Genomic DNA, 18059 nt, shown 5'->3' on the forward strand with positions numbered 1-18059 from the left:
TTAGTATACAATTTCCTTTAAGTAACTTTATTTAAACTTTGTATAAATAAAACAATTTTTAGCCTCTTGACTTATTCTACTAAATCAACCTGATTCAATCTCCTCTTCTCCCCTAATTATTTGACCATGTTCCCTATAAAAAAGCACTTGGATCTTACAAATACTTAACCCAAAGGAGTTTAGGAGAAACTCTGAAATTTGTCTATAATTGAATCTGTTTCACCAAGACACAGCAGTGTATCTTTAATTTCCTCATTCATAAAATGAGGATAAAAAGTTCACAGGTATTTGGAAGACACAGATTATATAGTACACAGAATCATACCTGGTTCAGGATGGATACATATGTGCTGTCTATTTTCATCTTTATTTAGTGCTGAAATATTTGGAAACTAAATTTGATAAAGATAGAGTGGAGCATGATATCATTATAAATAGTTTTAATTATATTAAACAATAAATATAATTAAATAGCTATTATAATTTATTAGAACTAGTTAATAAATGGCATGCATACTGTATACCATGATCCTTTTTTAAAATTTATTTATTTAAATATTTTTGTAATTAATTATACATTACAGAATGCATTTTGACACATTGTATACAAATGAAGCATCCTGTTTTAAGAGACATTTAATATGTGAGAATTTCTTTTAATATAGAATTGTGTATGAAGTTGTTTTCAAAGAATAAAGCTGAAGCTAAATAAATATTAGGTGTTGTACTTCATACAAAATGCCTTTGCTGATAAGATCAGTGTTTTATTCCTAGCTAATGTGCTATATACTTTTCCTTTTTACCAGAAATTTTACTGAAGAGGCCAGATTTATTGTCTTTGATCCTCTCTTGATTCCTCTAATTTATACTTGTATTGCTATTGCTAACAAACAGGCCTCTGTTACTCAGCTTTTTTAGTATTTCTTTCTGAAATGATAACAAAAAGCCTATTTGGTAATAATAGGTATTGCTGTTTTCATTTGTCTCAAGTGCTACATTTATTGTCATCTATCGCAGTTTAATGACCCAACCCTTGACAGTACTCTTGGATGAGCTGAGAAGTAGGTAATATTTGAATGAAAAGAAAGGCTGACTAGCCAATGACTCAAACATGGAGGTATGGGATTTTCCCTTAGAATACGCTTCTCTAGAAGAAACAGTCCAATGGGAACATTTTCCATATTTTTCCATTTTTACATAATAGCAGGTACATATTGAATAATACAATTCAGTTTAGGAACAATTATTTCAGAAGAGCTATTATTTTTCTAAACAGCATTATGATTAATCTTTTTTTATGTTGGGGATTAAACTGAGGGGTGCTATACCACTGAACTACATCTCCAGCTCTTTTTACTTTTGCGGGGGGGCGGGGACTGGGTCACACTGAATTTCTTAGGGCCTCCCTAAGTTGCTGAGGCTGTCCTCAAACTTGTGACACGTTCCTCAGCCCGCTGAATGGCTGAAATTACAGGTGTTTGCCACTGTGTCCAGCACGATTAGTCTTTATATTGTGCTAAAAAGATCAAATATGTAAGAAATTATATAATCACTTTCTTTTATAGTTTAGAGTGTACAAATAGTGAACTAAAGGCAAAATACACAGAATGTTTGCATTTAATGAAGATGTTTAGTGGCTTTTACCTATACTTTTTAGAGCAAGCGAAGAATACTCATGAAGCAAAGTTTACTTGAAGTGAAAGGGCAGAATATAATTTATAAACAAGAACAAGAGTTAGCATGGTGTCAGTAGGAATGAAATGGCTACAGTTGGTAGGAGGCAATGTAGTAAGTAATATACATGGAACTCAATTTCAGATTTTCTATTCGAGTATTGTGTAGAGGTAAAGTCTGATCAAGATACTTTCAACTTGAGATTTATTTGCTCAAGGAAAATAGCTGTAAAAATCTTTCTAGGTTATAAATGATTATGCATATGCCTATAAATATAATTCGTAGAGTTTATTATTTGAGTTTTATGGCCCTTTGAAGATTATTAGCTAACTATTTCTCATTGTATAATGTGTGTTAATACATATATGTGTATGTATGTGTGTGTGTGTGTGTGTGTGTATAATATATATATATATATATATATATATCAAACTGATATAGATATAGGAATTTATTGCTTTTTGGTTTCAGATTCACTCCATGTACTTTCCTTGCTCTGTATCACATTTGCTGTCCCCCACTCCAATATATGTTTTCTAATCCATTGCCAATTGGTTTCCTGTCCTGTTCAGTCAGTGTGTTTTACTATTGGGAGACTGGCAATAACAAATGAGTCAGGTTATTTCTCTTTCTACTTCTGCATCTTTTTCCATGGTCCTAGCATCTAAAGGATGGCCTCTGAACTGATTTCAGTTCCTCTGTGGTGATATGCCTCCTAGGACATGGTGACATCCTCCCTCTTAGATTTTAAATATAGTAGTATCTTTCTGCTCTTTCTATTCCATGGTTTACTTCATTATCTCCTATTTCATTTTCAGATCCTCCAATATCATTAAAACATCTTTCTTGTGCAAATTTCCCTCTAAGGAACGGAATGCTATAAATTTTGGATTTTTTTTTGTGACTATACCTATACTGATTGTGTAAACTTAAATTTTAATCCATAGACATTCACTCCACGAATCAGGGTTTAAACCATCAGACTGGTGCTAGTGTATGCAACTATGTTAGCCAGATTTTCATTGCTGTGACCAAAATACCTGACAAAAACAACTTGATGAAAGTTTCAGAAGGTTTACAGTTTCAGAGGTCTCAGTCCATAGATGGATGACTCCATTCCTCTTAGCCTAAGATAAAGCAGAATTTCATACTCAAAGAACAAGATAAAGGAATATTTCTTACCTTACCTTTCTCTACAGAAAGTAGAGAAAGAGAGGGGAAAAGGCCACAGTGAAGAACAATCGTTTCAGGGTATACCTCAGGGACCTACATCCTCCAGCCACATTTCACCTACTTATAGTTTATTGTCAAGTTAGTCTATTCAAAGTAGTACACACTGATTTTTGTTTCAGCTCCCACAATTTAATAACTTTACCCTTGTACATTTTTGGATTAACTCAGAAAATTTTATGGACTCTTTATATCCAAACCATAATATTCTGTCTCTGAACCCCTAAAAGCCCATTTCCATCCAACAGTGCAAAATGAATTCAGTCCATGTTCAGGAGTCCCATAGTCTTAACAGTATCAGAATTTCCCAAATAGCCCAGTCCAAAGTTTCATCTGAAACTTAAGATATTAACTCTTGACTACAAACCCTATAAAAATCAAACACAAGTTTCATGTATCTTGCACAGAGTAAACATTCCCATTCTAAAATAGAAGCATAGAAAGAAGAAATGGGTCCAAAACAAGACTGAACTCCACCCAAGCAAATAGGTTCTGTATTTCCTGTTTACCTCCTGGAACACAAGGTGGTGAGAAGTGCTATACATAGGACTTGGGAAGCCCTACCCCTATAACCTTGCCATTTGCAGTATACATAAGCTCTTTACCCTGGTTCTCTCCACAGCAAGCAGCTTTTATTGGTAGATATTCATGCAACTAGCATTTTTTAATTCCTAGCATCTCTATTCTAGCTTTAACATCCACATCACAATTTCATACATCACCTTTTTAGGAGCAGACTGCCTGGCCTTCCATTGTGCACTCACACAGAAGCAGCACATATGAATGACACCAAATTTACCACTAGCAGAAAGTATTTGGACCCCTTGGAATTGTGGCTGAAAGCAACTTTAGCTTTTGAGTGCCTGCACTGCTGAATATGACGAAACAACTTTCTAGGCCACCTTGTATAAGAAGGTGCCCCCATGATGATCTCTTCCCATAGGAACTTTTCCTTCTAAATCCTTTTACTTACAATGAATGTGATCTTGCAATTTTGTGAGATGCTCTCAACCATCTTTTCTATTGTGTGTGTGCAAAGTGCTTAGCATGTCTTTTGTTGCTGTAATCTCTTTAACAACCACAACTGTCTTGGCCCCACTTTTATAAGCATTCTTATGATCAAACAGCAAGATTTTAAAATCCTTCATCTCTGTTTTCTGCTCTCAATTCTTATAGTAAACTGGCTAAAGCTTCCAGAAATATCCATGCCAATGACATTATGTGTTACCTTGAAATGTTTTTCCATCAGATTAATTAGTCCATCACTTTAAAATTCAGCCTCATGCTGAGCACAGTGGTAGAGGCCTATAATCTCAATGGCTAGGAAGTCTGAGGAAGAAGGAGTGTGAGGATTCAAAGCCAGCCTAGGCAATTTACAAAGGCCATAAGCAACTTAACAAGACCCTGTCTCTAAATAAAATATAAAAAGAACAGGAGATGTGGTCAGTGGTTGAGTGCCCTTGGATTCAATCCCCAGTCCAAAAAAAAAAAAAAAAAATCAGGCTCACACAGTCTTAGGAGCTAGGGAAATGTAGATAAGTTCTTTGCCAGAATATAATAAGAGTGCCTCTTGTCCAATTTTCAATAGTGTTCTCCTTTCCCTCTGAACCCTCAAAAGCACAGTTAGCATTCCTGTCAGTGCTTTTGTATTCTGAGCTGCCATCAAAATCACCCATTTAGCTCTGCTTACAGTGTTCTAAAGCTTTGCCAGCTTGTACCATGACTTCTCCAAATTTCTGCCAAATACTGTTTTCAAAGTCTTCTGAACCACATGGTCATGTTAGTAACAGCAACAACCCCACTCTTGATACAGTATATTTTATATGCACCATGAGAACTAACAGTTTTTGGAAAATGAATGCTTTGCAATAGATTTCAGAAAGTACATGTTAACTGATTGAAAGATGAACCAGTCATATTTTCAGATTTTTGATATAACATATTCAATACTTATAGTTCATTTTGAGTGACAGACATCATGTACACATGCCAAATTATCAATTTAGATATTGTACAACTGATATTAGGAATTATTGTTCTTACTAAATAGCAAGCATATGCAATCTGATCTTACCTAAAAAAAAAAAAAATGCCTAAAAATGCTATGTCTTGCTGGAGTCTCTGATTATCAAATACAAAGTTAATGAATGTATCCTGAAAGCATTTACTCAAGATTGGAAAGACTTGAGTGTACCTGACACTTCTGAATATCTAGGGAAAATAACACAAGATAAATTCAAAGTTAAATTAAGCTGTAATAGACTCAACATGTTTTCTTTACAAATTGAATTAGTGCATACTGATGTTTAGCAAGGATAATAGGTAATGTTGAGATTAATAAATCCATTACTTTTGGAAATACATGTTGTGTTTTAGAGGCAAATTGGAGGGTTCATTTCTTCTAAGACTCATATCAAATTTCTGATGCAAATGTTCTTAATAAAATTTGTTAAGCTGAATGCAAAAAAAATAATATAAAGATTATATTTATTAATCTGGTGATCTCCATTAGTTTCTTTGACATCCTAAGCTTACTTAGTCTTCAGGCTAATTATTTAAAAACTAGTGTTTCTTTCTTTCTTTCTTTTTTTAATTAGCTACACATGACATTACAATGATCTTGGCAATTCAAAACTAGTGTTTCTTATAGTGATACATGTTAAGGTTTATCTGAACCTTCTATGTCTCTTCCTTCATACAGTAGAAAATTGCCTTTTAATAGTAGAAGAAAAACTTTAGTCTTAATAGTGTCTTCTTTCATCCATCCAATAAAAATCCAGACTCAAATGCTAGCAACATAATTTAACAATCGTGAGATTTCCAACAAGTCATGATTTTGGGAAAGCTGTTTTCTTGAAAGTGAAATATGTGTTTTCTAATTTATAGGGTTGTATTTGTGTGTGTGTGTGTGTGTGTGTGTGTGTGTGTGTGTGAGAGAGAGAGAGAGAGAGAGAGAGAGAGAGAGAGAGAGAGAGAGAGAGAGAGAGATACTTCAGTATCACAAAATTTGAAGGCTCTTTTTCTACTTAATACCATTAAATTTTGTTCAGTGGCCAAAGAATGGAGAAAGGGAGATTCATGCTTTAAAGGTGCATTCTCCCTGAGCAGGTCTGGGCGCTAGGTTTCTGTTTCAACTGTGCTGTGAGCAGGCTTGCTAGTTGGGTAGGCTCTCATCAAAGCTTGCATGGAGATGGGAGATTTTCAGGAATTAGGGTCCCACCTCTTTCTTCTATAACTTTCGTATAGTGGGATCTCTCATGGTGTCAGTGGGTATGGATTTTTTTGTCATTATTATGAGAATATAATGAGTCTAAGGTTGTATGGGGTGTCAAAATGGTTCCCAAAGCATATGTAGCCAGTTTGGAGTTCTCTTTTGTGATTGGAAGTATTCGATAATTTGATGGTCTTGGCAGTTGAAAACATGAGGTTATGGGCATCCAGCTTAAGATTTTTCAAGCAAGCAATATCTTTAAGCAACGCAACTGATAAGACAAAAGACTATCATTAATTTGGGGGTTCAGTATGGCAACAAGAGAATTAAATGAGGGTTAATGCTGTAGGTGGAAATGATTTCTCCACTAGTGGAATATATTAAAATTAGGGTTTATCTTTTTGTCTTTAAATAACTAGTTTCTAGATGTAAATCCTGGGCTCCTTCTCTCTGGCAGGGCAGGTAGAAAATTAATAGACTATGACCTCTGAACTTAAAAAAATATTGGTAATATAGTTAAGTTAAGCAAGTCAATTTATGTTCTTTGGTTTAAAAAAATCAGAAGAAACCCTTGGAAACAATATTTTCTGAGATTACCACTTATCTTGAAAACTGGGCTTATTTTTCATCTGTTCAAGTGAGTATAATTTAGTGTTATGGAAATCAAATATCAGAGTTGCAAAAATTCTAGCAAGACTTTATTCCAGCATCCTCAGTTTAACAGGTGATAAAGTTACAGCCTAAGTAGACAAAACTTGTCTCAATTCATCCAGCAAAACAGTGAATGTGTCAGGAATACAGCTCTGTTCCTTTTATTTTACATGCAGAAATACTTTCATAGGATTACTTATTTTATTTTTATTTGTTCCAGACTTTCTTGAGCCATAGCTTCCTATATTCTCGGAAACTTTGTATTTAATGTAACAAAAGAAAAAATACATGGATGCAAAAGAGAAGACCATAAGCCCAGTGGTCTTTTGTTTCAGGGCTTACCAACAAGGATTTGCCCATCTCAGAATTGCCTATTAGGAAAAAAAAAAAAAAGGTCAGAGATGCAAGATTGAGAAGTGTTATGTTCTCAGAAAGACCAATGTAAATAAAGTATCAGAATTAGATGACAAGTGTATGTGGATTTGAGAAAAGTCAAAGGTAGGCAAAATGTGAGACTTATTATAACCAGTCATTTTATTGGCTTGAAATTCCTAGGAATTATATACTGACAAGTACCACTTTGGTAGAGAAATAAGGATAATAGGGACTAGAATGACATCTCCAAAGTTAGTATCTCATTCTGATTTCTAACTGAACTCCAGTTCTGTATCTCCAGTTATGTATGAGCTATCACCAAATTTATGTCACAAATTCCCACCACATGCAGAATTAATGAGTTAACATTGTCATATTTACTTTTAATTGCTTTTATAAATAAAGCATTACAAATTGAGTAACACTCCTCTTTCCCAGTACCTTTTTTAACAATTTATTTATAGTCTAAGGCTTATTTCTGTAAATCTAGATGTTTATGTATGTTTTCTGCTATTTGCTGAGCACACAATAGATGCTTAGCAAGCATCTCGATTCTATTATGAAAGAATCTATGAATTTCTAGTTCTTTCATAAGTGTAAGTTTTTATTTTATTCTATTTTTCATCAATTTTTGCTATCTAGAATTCTAATTAATATTGAGGAAGAGCTATAAAATTAAAAAGTCATGGAGGATAAGGTGTTTTCTACATTTGACATGTTCTTACTTAAATATCTCCTTTTTTCTTTTTTCTCAAACCTTATTATTGTAATTATTTTTATACAACCATTAGTTGAATCTTTTAATTTTTATTTCTATGGTTGTCATGCCCTGAATATTTCAAGGAATTTGAGAAGAAATCAGAAGAGAAGAGCCAGATGTGGAAATGAAGCCTGAATTTTCTGAGTGGTGTCTTATTCAATTAGATAACTCCTTAATTCAAAGCTTTTCTGAGGCAAGGAAGACATAGTCTTAGAATGAATTTTCTATACTCAATTTTAGGGGTAATTGAACAGAAAAATAGCAAGAATCATGGTGAGCTATGTATGGAATAATCCCCCTTAACATATTTTTATCACTGTAGAAATAGACAAAAGTCCTGATTTTTAAGGGTATAGCAGGTAGAAAGGAAATGATCCAGTGAATTCTTTCCACCTGGGGGATATTAAAAGCCAGAAGATGGTCTCATCTCAGTTTGACATGAAATGTGCACCCAATTCTTGAATATGGATAGTGTCCCAGTTATCCATATATTTTTTTAACCTAGTGCTATATGACTGTAATGGGCTGGTCTCATGACATCTTCAAAGGCCAGCAAGAAGCTAGGGAGCCAGAGCAGGCCAGAAGCATTGGTCTAGTTAGTGAAAGGTCAGGCAGCACATGCATTTACGTGTGTTCTGCTACCAACTCCCCAGTTAGTACACAACTAGAGGTATTGACAATTCTGAAAAGCCATCTATGGTTCAGGTGTCAACAGAACCTGCAAACAACACAAATCACAGAGAGAATCCTGTGGTTCTATTATTTCAAATTTCCAAAGATTGTGCTAAGTAATTGCTTTGATTTTGTTCCTATGGGTGCCATGTGCTCTGCTTACCTAATTCAATGCTATTATTAAAACCTGGCTGTATTGTGCTTACCCATTTAGGTAGTAGAATACTTGATTTTTATTTAGGATATGCATTTTTCAAAGATATACAATACTCTCTTAATTTGCTCAGTTTTCCCTCTATGGATCCTGGAAAGTACTATTTTTCTCAGGGGAGGAAAATAAATACTGTCCCATTTAGTCAAATTCACACTGAAAAGAAGACAGGGAGAAGAAAGGAACCATCACAAACTCTTCCTAATACCTCCTTAGAACAGAACCTAACTTACTTACTTTCTTTCTTTCTTTCTTTCTTTCTTTCTTTCTTTCTTTCTTTCTTTCTTTCTTTCTTTCTTTCTTTCTTTCTTTCTTTCTTTCTTTCTTCCTTCCTTCCTTCCTTCCTTCCTTCCTTCCTTCCTTCCTTTCTCTCTCTCTCTCTCTCTCTCTCTCTCTCTCTCGCTCTCGCTCTCGCTCTCGCTCTCGCTCTCGCTCTCTCTTTCGAGTCTGTCACAATCTACAAAACTCACCCAGATCATCCGTTAACTGACAAATGTACAGTCTTGAATGAATGATTTCTAGTGTCCAAGCCATGTGAAAGAGTATAAATTATATTCTATTAGTTTTATTTAGAAGAGTTAGACTCTATTTGTAAACTGTTTAGTAGAATTCTTTCCTGAAACATGGTAAGTGTAAGAAAATGAAAGCATTTCTTAATATTAAGTAGACAGCATTGAGTCACCTTGCAATAGTCACAGGTGTCTAATAATGGATGTGCTATTTTCCAAGGTAGTGAGCCTGCACAGATGCTAATATCCAATGCATACCTATGTTTCAGGAGGGTTCATGCTTTGAGTGTATGTCGTGGCCATACTGAAGATAAAACCTCTCAATATTTGAAAATCTCTTTAAAGCTTACATGTACTATTATCATTCTTAATTACACTGGCTCTATGAGGAAAATAGATGTAGAGTAATTGTCTTCATTTGATGCATGGGGAAATGCTGAGCATCAGAGAAATTAAATAACTTTCTCAAAGTTATGTATCAGGAAAATTAAAAGGCTAGAACTCACATCCTGTATTTCTGCTGCTGTGTCCTTGCAGTTTGCATCATATAAACACATTCATGTTTCTAGTTTTGGGATGGGTAGCATTTGAAGAACTCTCTCTCTGAAAGATTCACTCCTCTTCTCAGAATTTCTCTTTTTTGTGATCTCTACATCTACTCAATTCTTGCTCCATCCACAAAACACAAATTGCAAAGTCTACATGCACTGGTTAAAGACCTAGAGTGTGATTCAGAATTTGAAAAAAAAAAATTGCTGCCCTACTCCCTGACCTGAATCATTCCTCTTCAAACTTTGCCCTGGAATCCAGAATAAGAAGAATACCAAAGCGGGTACCATCCTTTGTTATTCTCTCTGCAGTGATGGAATTCTGAAAGGTCATGGGGTGAGAGGAGGAACATTTCTTACTGTGAATTTCTCTTGAGATGAACACTGCTTTTTAATCTAAATCTGTGGTTATGTAGTCATTCAGCTGGTGACTAATTGGGATGGCTGTGCCTGAGATGGTAGCAGGAAGCCAATTCTATGAGGCTGAGAATGGGTTCCTACCTTGCTATAATTTACTGCCATAATGAGAGGAAAGAGAAAAATACCACTAATGTTTCATAACCAGAGTGTTAGCAGACCTTTGTGTTTCCCTCCAACAATATGAAGCACACCGTAAAGAAAAATATGAGTTGCCATCCTGTGTAGATAGGTTCAGTTTCTTTATTTTTTTAATATTTCAAGATTAATTCAAACAATTTTTCCATTCTAAAAAAATAATTTGTTTTCTTAAAAATGGGCTAAATCTGTATAGTGTTTTTGGTAGTATTCTCATTTTGATAAGATTAATTCTGCCTATCCAAGAGCAAGGTAGATCTTTTCGTCTTCTAAGGTCTTCTTTGATTTTTTTCTTTAGGGTTCTGTAATTTTCATTATATAGATCTTTCACCTCTTTCGTTAAGTTGATTTTCAAGTATTTTCTTTGTTTGAGGCTATTGTAAATAGGGTAGTTTTCCTTGTTTCCCTTTCTGAGGATTTGTCACTGATATATAGAAATGCCTTTGATTTATGGGTGTTGATTTTATATCCTCCTACATTGCTGAATTCATTTATTCTAGAAGTTTACTGGTGGAACTTTTTGGGTCTTCTAGGTATAGAATCATATCATCAGCAAACAGTGCTAATTTGAGTTCTTCTTTTCCTCAGCTAGTAGAAGCATTAGACTTTCCTTTCTTTACATTTTCTCAGGATAGTAAATACAAAGACTTTATGTAGGCATGAGTGCTACTTAAAGGCTGAGGTATGCTTTCTTTTTATTTTATTTGCTCAAAATTGATTTTTGTATGTAAATTGGTACAAGTCAAAGTTTAATAATAAAATGTATAAACAAATAATGCAAACTTATGTTCCATTATCTTGTATGAAGTCAATGATAAATGGCATAATGTTAGCAACATTTTGCAGTGTTTATTATCTGAGGTAATCTTTTTTATTTAGAATTCTAAATAAGTAGTCATCATTGCTGCTTCATATCATTTATTTTAAATAATCGTAACTGGTATACCTGTTAATTTTTAATTTGATTTCAAAGTATAAAATATACTATTTCTACAGCCTATAAATTCCCTAAATAAAGTCAACAAATATGTTGAGTAATTAAATGTGAATGAATTGCTATTACTAAACCCATTTTAATTTGCTAAGTGTGTTTCTGATTGACCATCTTGACTGGAAGTAGAAGGGTACATGTAATCCATCTGAATGTCCTTCTCAGCCTTGTGTTCTTCTCTAGTTGCCTTTCCTTGCTGTGAAACAGTAAGTCAGGCAGACTTGTGGTTGTAGAAACACATAGCCTTGGTTTATATTGTTTGGTCAAGACATAAATTTATTCCAAGTCAGGATGATTTGTAGAGAAGGCAACATCAAGGAAATAGAATCAGCAGGGAATATTGAAAGGATCGGATCATTACTTTTGCCATTCCATCTTTCATTTGTTTCATTCAACAAATATTGCACACCATATTATGAGCATAAAAAATTATTAAACTTTGAGTCCTTGTAGTAATTTTCAGCCTTTCCTGAGAGGCATGCAAGCCATAAGACAATGAACTCTGTGAAAACAATAGGTGAAAGATTCAATGCTTCCAATGCCAAAATGGGATCTTGACTGTGTCTGGGATACATTTCCCCAGACTAGACACCTGAAACTGAGTAGAGTGTCAAAGGGTGAATTTATGAAGTTGATTTAAGGAAAGATCCTTCTAAATTTAAGGAAAGATCCACACGTTGTATGCAAGCCAAATACTTTGATGTGACTAAAGTCATGTGTTTGCTTAAGGTAGTGGCAAAATTTTTGTTTAGAGAGCTATAGAGAGATAGTTTTTAAAGTTCTCAGATATGTTTTGAAGGAACCTAGATTTGAGTTGAATATGTTTTTAGACTGAAGCATTATAAAAAGCCATACTGTTCTAGCATCTGATGGATGGGAGTGGTAACTGGTAAATGCCTTCTATTTTCTTCCTACTTATACAAATGTCAAGACAGTCCATTTATAGTACCTTGTCAGGATGGATATAATTCCTCTCAATTTCTGTGCAGATCAGGTATACAAAAACATTCCATAATCTTAAAAGACTTCTTCTTATGAACTAGACTAAGGCCATCACAGTAGGGGTAGAGAAGGAAAAGGCAGGAAGGAAAAAGTGTGGGGAGCCATAGGACATGATCTTGACCATGACCCAGGGAACCATTCAGAGTAAAGGGGGAATGAGAACTAACTGGGATAGGAGAGAAACGATAACATTTTCCATCTGGAAAAGGACTAGGCATGAGCATGAACTTTGGTGGAGGAGAAACAACTTAGAATCCCATGTTCAACTTAATTTGGTGGATCACATATAATTCAAAGATTCCGATTATCCCAGATATTTCCAGAATACTTTTCATGGTTCATTTTATATGACTGTTACTTTAGTAGCCTACATAAGTGAATACTAGGTAACTGCTAGAGCTACAAAAAATTACTTAGAATTGTACACAGATAGCATTGTGGGGACAAGAACAAGGAAATCTTTCAGTTTGCATTACTAATAAATTAATTCATAAATATTAATAAAATATAAATAATAATGATAGTGAAAGGCACTATGCACTAGGCCTGTATTAAACATACTCCTGTTATCTCATTTAATCCTTACAACCTTGGGAGGAAGGTTGCTTTTGCAAGGAACAAATAAGAGGTAATAAAGTAAAACGGTGGTTTAAGGCATCATGCTGGCGAGTAGCCTTAGTAGGACTTAGACCCAGGCATGGTGAAAAGTCAGGTGTAGGTGTGTTTGAGGATGACTTGCACATATATAATCTATAAAGCCTCTGTCACTCTGTCATCATGAAGCTCTGAATGAAAAGGTAATTGTTTCAGAGGTCTAAATTTATTAGGCCAGTGGAAGTATTTACATCGGAAATTCAACAGAGAGGGAAAAATGAAGCGACTGCCATGTATTCATTGCAGGTTATCAGGGAGCTTATACTAGTAGTTGGGAAAACAGAGCCACCCTTAAAGCAATCCTGAAGGAAGTATCTCAGATCTCAGATCCTGTGGGGCTCCTGACCTGTCTGTGCTCACTGCAGATGTACCTGATAGTGGCTTCCATGCTCTTCCCACGGGTCTCACCACTGACATCCAGGTGCCCAAACCAAAAGCATGCTTTAGATACTAAGGATATCTGTGGGGTGGTGCCTGCTAATTTATAAAGGACATTAAGGGCTATGGAAGAAACAATTTTTTTTTAGAATTCTGGTTGCTATAATAGCAGAAAGTAAATTCTAAACTGAACCTTTCTCTTAAAGTACACTTGATAATGAGCTTTCAAGTATGATATCCAACGCCATCCTGTCTTCCTTATCCCAGTGGTCTTTTTTGTAAGATTTATGATAAGGGAATAAAGGTGCTCCAATGTCTTGGCTTAAATCCAAACCAGGAAATTCTATTAGGGCTTCCAAAATAGATTTCTCCAACAGTTTCAATTAGGTTTTTTTTTAAAAAAAAAATCTTACTCCCCCACTTTAAGAAAGTGTGACTGCAGGCCCTTCCATCTTTATTTGGATTCATGGAGGCATAAATGCACTTGTTGAGAAATATATTTGACAGCCACACATTGAAGAATTCTGTAGAAATGTGAGGTTACTGCCATATTTCTGTGAAAATCCATAGTCCAACCTCTTGCCTCTGAGGGGGAAAAACTGATCTTTCTACAGTCAAAGTATCCAGTGGCTCCATTATTCCCAACACAGGGAAGTAAACACATAAATAAAATATTAGTGGTGATTTTTAGGAGCATGTTCTGTTTTTTAAAATTCTTTTATCACTTTTAAAATAGCTTGAACAATGCATCCTGAAATTCACCAAAGGCATTTTTGAACCCCCTTTTCTGCAGGAAATGTGTACTCATGAACCTTAATTGAATCTTAAAGAAAAAGGCTTGACTTATATCTGTCTACCATTGTGGGGTATCATTTTTTTTCCTTCCGCTTATTAAAAAAATCACTCTTGCTGACTTTTTTACTCCTATCATCCTCTTGTTTCACCAATCCACAAGATATACTTGTGAAAATGGATACATTGTAAGAGCAAGGATAAGGGGGAGAGAGGATACCCATGTCTAAACAGCAACAACATGCAAAAGGGAAGCAGTATTGGAGAAGGATTGTGAGAAAATTAAACAGATAAATTCACAGAAACACCAAATAATTCTTTCCATGCATTTCTTTATCTCCCTCCATTATTCTCTTTGAAGAGCACAGGCCCTGTAATTCCTCTCTTTGTCTTTCTTGTCCTCCACCAAATCTCCAGAACTAAAACAAATCAAATCAAGAATTAACCTTTTAAGCATGAAATATATCTCTATGCTATGTTACCCATGTCCTCTATAAATCATTCTATGGGAGAAGTCTGGGAGATCCACACAGCTCCAATTCCCAGGTGACTCCCAGCAGCCCCCCTCATTTACTATGATGGCTTTTCTCTGGCTGAAATACTGTTTTGCTACAGCCTAGGGTAGGAATAAGCTCTTCAAATAATTTCTTCATGCAATATACAGCAACATCACAATTATAAAACTGCACTGCAGCAAGGTTATAGATGCAGAGGGGGAAAAATGGTGAAACGTAATAATTTGTGAGTAATGAAGTAATTCCATGGCCTAAGGCTGTAGAATTATGCCAAGACTAAATCACAAGGGAAAAGATCAAGGGGGTAAGGTGGACTCAGGTTCCCAGCTCTTTTTTCCCATGCTGCATTGTGCAAGAGTGGGCTCCCTGCAGGACTCTGAGCTGTTGGCTCCTAGCCATCTCATTACCACTATCACAACAACCGTGCAACTAATAATGGCAACCATTTACTGAATGCCTATAATGTGCCAGGCATGTGGCACTGTTACCTCTGATCCTTCCTTCAGTCCTACAAAGTCAGTACCAATATTCCCATTTTACAGGGACATTAAATTAGCTTGTCCAAAGAGGGTCGCTGACTCAGGATTCAATGTAGGTAAGCCTCATCCCAATGTCAACCTATAGGCCTTTGGTGACTTGCCTGTCTCTGTGCTCCACATGTATATTCTTTAAGGAAAAGAAAATCCCAAGAGAATAGGGTTTCTCAACCACTTAAAATAGACCTTGGGTTTTCTCATACCCCTTAAGCCTTCTTAAATAATATCTTTTCTAATTGCCCCTGAAGCCCCCACAATATTTTAATACAACAATACCGTATATATCCATTATTTATCTTCTGTACTGTGGCCCTTTTGAGGACTGCAGACTTATAATATCTAAGTGTTCTGCATCCCCTGGTGGTGATATTGACCCTGATGGGGATACACGCTCTCAAGTGGCAGTACACCTTGAAGCCCTCCTTTTTATTCAGTGGCACCCAAGAGGGATAACAGATTTCTTCTTTCCCTTCTCCTCATCAGGTAGGTGAAATATGTTATGACAGAACCTCAGTGATGCAGATACATGGAGGATCATTGTGTAGATTTAGTAAAGAAGGGGAACTATTCGGGGAGCATTCCATAGACTCTTCAGATGGGGAACCTGAAGTGAGGGGAGCAGAGTAAGCAAGGCTGCCATTCCCTAAGCTAACTGTGGATGGCCATTAATTGTTTTTCTTGTAATTGTTGATTGATCTATAATTTGATTGTCGAAACCAGGCTTTTATAATAAACCATGGGCTGATCTATCCAATTAAGAATCTAGGGGCTCAAAGGAATCCAAACACATGATGGACTTACTGAGAAATGGAGGCTGTTTTTAACAGAGGGACCAATTAAAAACTCCTGGAAAGTGGGAAGAGATTTAGATTTAAATTGAGTTAGCCTTTATGAAGTGCACACTATTCACTAGACATTGGCCTGGATGTTCTTACATTGCCATATATCTAAGTTTCCCAATCACTGTGAGGCAGATGGAAACCTTTGCCTTTTACAGCCCAGGAAACTGAAGGTCAACGCAGATATTCAAAACTTGCTGAAGAGCACACAACTGTCAAGTGGCAGAGTAAAGAGCGAAGGCCAAACATGCTTCAGTTTCACTCTAGGTGTTACTTTGCTTTTTGTTCCATTTATTCTCCATCTGACACAAATATACATAAAGGTACATTTTCTGTATACACCAAAAAACATAACCACCAAATCACAAGACAATAGGGTGGGGTGCATATTTAACAATTACAGTAGACTTATTTAGAAAATTTAAAAATTATATTTTGTTTTTTTGTACTATTTAAATGAAGAAGTTTAGAAAACAATGCATTTTTAAAGTATCTATAAATTGCTGACTGGAAAGGAAAGATGATTTTGTATTTTCTCACCAAGCCTCTTCTGTTCTATTAATTTCATTTTCCTATGTCTAAAACTGTCACAGATCAAAACTCAGAACAAAGGAGTGGAATATAAATTACTGTGCTTGGGTGTGGGATCTAAGCTAATAAGAATCTGTCTTAAATTGACTATAACATGCAAAATTTAGGAAAAAATAATCCTGAGTCTTTCTCTTCATGGCTTAGTCTAGAGAGAGCAGTACATTTTTCCCTTAACTATTTGTATCCCAAGCAAACAATATGAAATAATAGCTGTTTAGAAAGTCAGAGTTAATTTACTTATTTAGCAAATAATAAGTAAGATGGACCAGGTTTTTGCCAGATAATGGCTTTGGCAAAGTTTATTAACTAGACAAGAATCCCTGCCCTCAAGAAGCTATAGTTGCAGTCAAAAAGACACAAATTAAACAATAAACAGGTAGGTGAGCATCTTCTTACAATTTTGATGAACATCAGAATTACAGAGCCAGAATCCCTTGATGGAGAATAAAGGTGGAAATGGTAAAAGCCATTTAAGAAGAGTCAACATTAGTTTTCTGGAGATGAGACCTAATTGGGATGAGAACAGGACTGTGAGAACAAATGACGGGCTCGGCAGCCTGAAGCAACAAGTGAGCTCTGGAGAAGATAAAATGTACTTGGCATATTTAAGGGACAAAAGTGTTGAGAGTGATGTGGCAAGGGGAGAGTGGCCAGAGATTCCTTCCTAGAGTGCAGAGATTCTAGAAAGGCAAGTCAGGCCGGCTTGATAGTCATATAAAGGGATGGAGTCCTGTTCTAGAGCTATTGGAAACCTTTAAGGGTTTTAAGCCAGGGAATGGCAGGGTCTGGTTTATAGATTTAGAAGATCACTTTGTTAACTGGGTTATCAATAAAGATTCTATTACATTATTCAGATGCAAAATGTTTAACTGGAGAACTGTGGTACCCAAGGAAAAAGGGGTTGGTCACTCAACACCTGATCTGCAATGAGTGGCATGAGGATGAGTTTCCTGATGGCTATACCTGGTGATGGAGAAAATATCTGAGGCTGCTGTACACACCATGGCCAGCCTGTCATTGAGTAGGCTCTACCTTTACCATGATGTAATTGTGTGTGGTTGCTGGTCACCTCATTCTTTCTAGCTGCATGGACTCTGTGACTTCCTTTTTGTCACTGTAACAAAATACCTGAGAAAGTCAACTTAAGGAAAGATTTGTTTGGGCTCATGGTTTCAGAGGTTTTTCTTGGCCCCATTGGGTCTGGGCCTGTGGTGAGGCAGAACATCATGGCAGGAAGGATGTGGCAGAGAAAAACTGCTAGCCTCATGGCAACCAGAAAAAAAGAAGGTTGGGAGAGGGTAGGGGCAAAATACATCAATCCAAGGCACTCCGCAGGTGACCTACTTCCTCCCAATAGGCCCCACA

This window comes from Ictidomys tridecemlineatus, chromosome 3 (genome assembly GCF_052094955.1).
Source record: "Ictidomys tridecemlineatus isolate mIctTri1 chromosome 3, mIctTri1.hap1, whole genome shotgun sequence".
Lineage (NCBI taxonomy): Eukaryota > Metazoa > Chordata > Mammalia > Rodentia > Sciuridae > Ictidomys > Ictidomys tridecemlineatus.